Here is a 5,831-nt window from a genome sequence, read left to right as displayed (position 1 = left end):
ATACGAAGGAATGCAACGAGAGGCCACACCTTGACACACACCACTGTCTGCTGGCCAACCGCGGGCAGTGTGCACACAAACACTCTGCCAACACCTCCCATGACACTGGTGATGGAACACATGACTCAACGAATCACAACAGCAACAGATTGTTTTATTTAAGTCACCAGTTCATCCTGATTCAGCAAAAGACAAGTAAGTAGTGCAGCAGAGTGTGAACTGCTGCCTTTAAATACACATGTGTAAAAGTGTGTGTGTGTGATCTCACCATATGAGGGAATGGACACTGGACATAAATCTTATTATACTCTCTGTGTAAATATATATATATATATATAATGTAATAAAGAAGTTATATAAAAAATATATATATATATAATTTCTTTAATATATGTATAAATATTGTTTGTTATGTTTTCATTGTGATCTTACAGGCTATTACAGCAGCAAGGTACCCTATTTCATTTATAAGTGCCTTCAGTTGCCTAGGTATGACATTGTTGCTGATATTCCTTATGTAATAAACAATAAACGTATTTGTCAATAAAACAATATCTTGGTAGGTAATCTTTTTGTAAATAATACCCTCCCAATGGAGCGTTAACATATATGATAATTGCTGCTCGTTGTTTTGAACATACCACAAGTCAGTGTCTAAGATGTGTGTCATGCTCCAGGGTTATTGGACGTTTCTGTTTTGGTAACCTTTGACACAAATTTTCTATTTTAGAAATTCTCTACAGACATTTATGTTGCCCAGAGGATGAATTATATTGACTTTGACTGATGGTTCTCTGACTTTTGCTCTAGCTCCATCAAGGCTGAAAATTATATTTTTTATGGAATATATCAACAACTAGCCTATCGGATATATAGCCATGAAATATTGTAGACATTCATGCCTTCCCTCAGTATCAATTATTGTTACTTAATTTTCCATCTAGCTCCATCATCAGGTCAAAGATTTGCTTTGTCAAAACATTCACATCAACTGATTGATTAAATGGAAAATATAACATCTTGCTATAGGCTCAGAGAATCGCTGTGTCTAGGTATCAAAGCCTCTCAGAGCCTATAGCATCAGCAGATCTGGTTCACCAGGAGGAGCAGGAGAGCCAATCAACATGAAGCTCACTGTTAAAAGATATGAACTCCGGCAAATGGGTTTGCATTTCACACCAGACGAATGCAGCAGGAGATTCTCATGTCACACACTTTCACAATAACAGAAAAATCTCAGCAGTTTTGATGCCAGGGATGACACTCAGGCAGGAGGCAGCACATAATGTATAAAATCCTCTGTGTATTGTTTACATCAACACCAGCTCTGTAATCTCGTTGTCTTACCAAGTTGACTTCTTTGTCAACGTCTCCTTGTGTATTGCACCTCTTTTTCGCCCTGAGATATTTATTAGCTAAACATGTTTTTATTTTATTGGACAGGCCAATATAGAGGCAGACAGATATGACAATATCACATGCAACACACAATTCAGTTATGTGATAAGGACCATCGGCACTCAGATATCAGCATGCTAGAGGAGCAACACACATGGAGAGATGTGTCCTGAATGTGTATTTTCTATCTTCTCTCCTCTCCCTGTCAGTTTAGCATGTGATCTAAAAACTTTGAATTAATTATCTTCCTTGCGCAAAACATTTGTGTCAGCTCACTCACATTCATGTGATCAATCAAAGCCATTTTTATGTGAACCTTTATCAAGTTTTGTTATTCGACAACATCCAGCTTAGCAGATGTTTGGTAAGACAGTGAGACAGTCTTCTCTGAACAGGTGTTCCTGCTCACGCATGTGAGATCATGTAGTCATTAAGAACGATCACTAGCAAAGATGGTGTCTCTCTTCCAGGTTCCTTCCCCTCATCCTTCATCCCTGGCTTCTCCATCTGGAGCTCTTTGTGTAACCCATCTTCTACCCATTACCACATCATTTATCAATAGTAATACTTAACACTGTTTGTCTTTTCTTTCGCAAGGCAAACTTTACGACACTACCACTAAGACATCCTCACTGCAAACACACACACACACACACACTCTCTCACACACACACACACGGACCTGATCACTGTCACCAGATCCATCAACCAACTTATTTTCATGTCTCTCCCAAAGCCTTTATTAGCTCTGCTGCTCTCTCTCGACCTCACGACCCATTCTGAAAAGCTCTGATTGTCCTTTAATTTGAGGGTGACTCTGGGACCACATTGTTTACCCTCGGCTTCGGAGAGGGGATCCATCCAGCCACCCAGTCAGGTGCTTATCTGATGCAATGGGCCATTGACCACCTTTTACCCCCACAATGAATCACCTCTCTGTTAGCTGAGTAGAGAACCTCCAACTAACCTAACCTACTGCTGCTTCAGATTCACTAGAGCTTCACTTGTTGCCTGGCTCCTGTTTCAGACAGCATCTGTATATAATGCTACAGGGATCAGGTTCAACTGCTAATAAAATGGGACGCTACGATTCATTTGAACTGCACTGATGCGTGTTCTGAGTGAAGCAGCATCAACTGCACCACAGCACTTAGCGTGATCAACCCTCCACAGCAGCAGAGACAAGGTGACGTCAGCTGCAGAGAGGATGAGACAATGTCGATTGTTGCTGAATAAACTCGATTTCATAAACCATCCTGTTGAAGTTATCCCACCGGCTCATCCTAAAACACTATCGTGAACCTGATGAATGGCTTTTCATCTGGGCTGTAAATATTTATCCGTTGCACAAATCCAAATTCCATTATGGGAATAAACATAAACAGTTCTCTGTCTTAAGCAGGCCTATATGAAATTAAACAATTGGATGCTGACAGAGAGTTCAGCTAAGTGCCACCATATGGTCACCGGTGGTTCTCAGGGCTGCGTTGTTAGTTCCGTGCGTAGTCGGTGTCTGACAACATCTTGGCTCTCAGCGGCTCCTCGGCTCCAAACAGGCTGCATGTGTTGCTCCACGCAGCCACCAGCGCCGTCCGGCTAAAAACCCCCCCGAACACAGGAAAGGTTTGTAATTTGTCCCGACTCTGTCAGAAATGAACTGATGTGTTTGGGTTTGTGGACGACAACCATTGAAAGCTGTAAATGGGGGGGGAGTGATCACAGAATGGGTTTGTTGTGGGTGTCAGTGATATAAAAAAATGGTTCACTCATGCTTAGATGACGTCCACGTCTGTGACCAGGTTTATGTAAGGGCTAATAACCACAGGCTCCAGAGAGCAGAGGAGCGTGGACCTTATTTTTTTTTTTTTGGCAAGTAAATTATTTCTCTTTTCAATGGTGTGCAGCATTTTCGTATAAATACACGTCAATTATGCAACTCTACGACCAATGGATATAACACAGCTGTGGTTCAAGCTATAGCCTCTTATTCAAAGTTTGACCTTGTCTCTTTTAGTTTTCACGGCTCTGTGTAATAAAAAGTAAATGGATTATTTATGCAACAACATTGATGTCTTTACTTCTTCACGACTTGCTGGATATTAGAGGCACTGACAAGGTGTGTGAAGTAAACTTTTGTTAATATGTACATGCTATACCTTGATAAAGTGGGTAGAAGCTCAGCTAAATGCCTGTGACAACCATTTTCACCCCAAATGAGACATAATTTAAACACTGTGCAACTAAATCAGAATGTCAAACACACAAACTAGAAATACTGTTCAGATGATGTGCTACGGAGGTTTTGAGCTGTTACTGCATGATTTCATAGAAGACATTCACTCTAAAATATTATTTTGAAATCTTCATGTTGTGTTCCATCATGATCTAATAACATCTACAGTGATTCTTAATCCCCTGTAGAAATCTCAAAAGTGCGACCTTCATGTAGATAACAAGATTATTTTTATATAAACGCTTTACATACTTACATACACAAATCGTTTTGAGGATGTAATTTCTGAGCAAGGGCCTGAGAAAAAAAACTGATTTTAAGAGGTTAACAGAAAATCCAAGGAAAAAGATGTCCCAGCACCAGGACCATTGTTTGACAGATAATCTTCAGGTGATGCCGTATGAACTATTTCAGAAATGTAGTAAGAACTACTGGGGGTGAAAAACACAAAAAGTGATTCTGCATCTTTTGTTGAACATGAACCCAAACTGATCTTGAGTGGTTTTCGAGCCCCGAGTGCATAAGTACACATCGGTTGTGAGGAGGCAGGGGGCGTGGCCAGGCCACATGCTACCATTTGTGTGATAAGGAGCTCATTAGTCACCACTCGGTCCATTACTGGTTCCGGGCCTTGTGGCACCAAACTGTCTGCACCCATAGCTCCTAAGAGGGTGGGGGTCTCGATGTCGGTCCCCTGTGCTCCCCTGAGTCTGGGCAGATAGCATCACGAGCAGCAGCAGCAGTTAGACCCTGAAACCTAACCACCTCCTCTAACCCCCCGCCCCCCGACTTAATTAGACCATAATTTTACTGTATGCCACATTGGCCGTGTGGGGAGAGGGGGGTGGGGGTGAACAGGGGTTGAACAGTGGTTCCAAAAGTCCCATTAAAGGCTTTCAGCAGCTTTGCACGGATCAAGTTGTCACTCATTAAGCCACAAATGTTTTTATTTCTGCAGACATAAGCATTCCTCAATATGCTCAGTAGTTTGAGATCAATAACCATCAATTGCCACAATTGCTCCAACACAACAAACTCTTCTTAAACCCAAAATGTGTTTTCGCCATCAATTTGAAAAAGTGGCTAATGGCTTCCCCCCACAGCAACACACTGAGGTGAGCCATACCGCTGCACGAATGTAAAAAAGGGTAAATAGATTAACATCTCGTCCTTCATACTATTTTCACTGGAGCCCGTCCAGTCGGCTTATTACCGCCAGAAACAATGTGTCCAGTGTGTAAGCGTTTCCTCGTCAGCGCTCGGGCAGCAGGAAGATAAATACTCGCACGCACATTCTGTATATTTTTCACATTTTCTCACATTGGGCAACATTAAACCAAACACACAACTGGAGGTATGCGCACACAAGGGTTTCCTGCACACGCGGTGAAAACTGTCTCTTGTCAGCGTTACTCAGCAACCAATTTCTCCAACTGTTCCTCAACCTGGCAGCACACACTGCGAGAGAACGAAAGAAATGAGGAATGTGTTTCTGACCAACGGACGGGAAAAACCCATAGTAACTATCTGCCCCTATATTCCTCTCAGACAAACCATAGCTGAAACCACACAAGCCCCAATTTTGGTCAAAAAAGGGTATTTAAATACATAATTGACAAAGCAGTAAATTATAGTAAATGAACAAGACTATTGTTGGACAACCACAGCAGTAAATGGCTTTTATACTCGTTGCATTCTTTCACGGAAGGAATGTACCAGGGTGCGAAGATACCGCCAAGAATTACACGGCCTCAATCTCCCATTGGCTCTCAGTCTTTCTTTCTCACTGCTGTACTGTAAAGTGTCCTCTCTCTCCCTCATCACACACATCGGAGTCCATCGTTCTATTCTCGACTTTGTGAGTCCCAGTTGAGGATCGCACAGGCGTGTGTGTCTGTGTGTGTGTGTGTCAGTATACATACAGCTGGTGTGTATGTCACCATTTGCACTGTTTAAACACAAACACACTGCTGGTCTCCTTTATTGCTTAACACATATTTCACGACTTTTCCGGCCCAGGGGCAAGAGGAAGACCGACCATCCTCTGTCATAAATTTTCTCCCAGTGCACAACCTGGAGCATGTGCCAAACAAGAACACACACACACACACACACACACACACACACACACACACACACACACACACACACGCACACACACACGGTGAAGGAGGGTGTATCTCAAAGGAAGATTTTTATT

This window comes from Limanda limanda, chromosome 15 (genome assembly GCF_963576545.1).
Source record: "Limanda limanda chromosome 15, fLimLim1.1, whole genome shotgun sequence".
NCBI lineage: Eukaryota > Metazoa > Chordata > Actinopteri > Pleuronectiformes > Pleuronectidae > Limanda > Limanda limanda.
Note: the sequence above shows the minus strand (reverse complement) of the source record.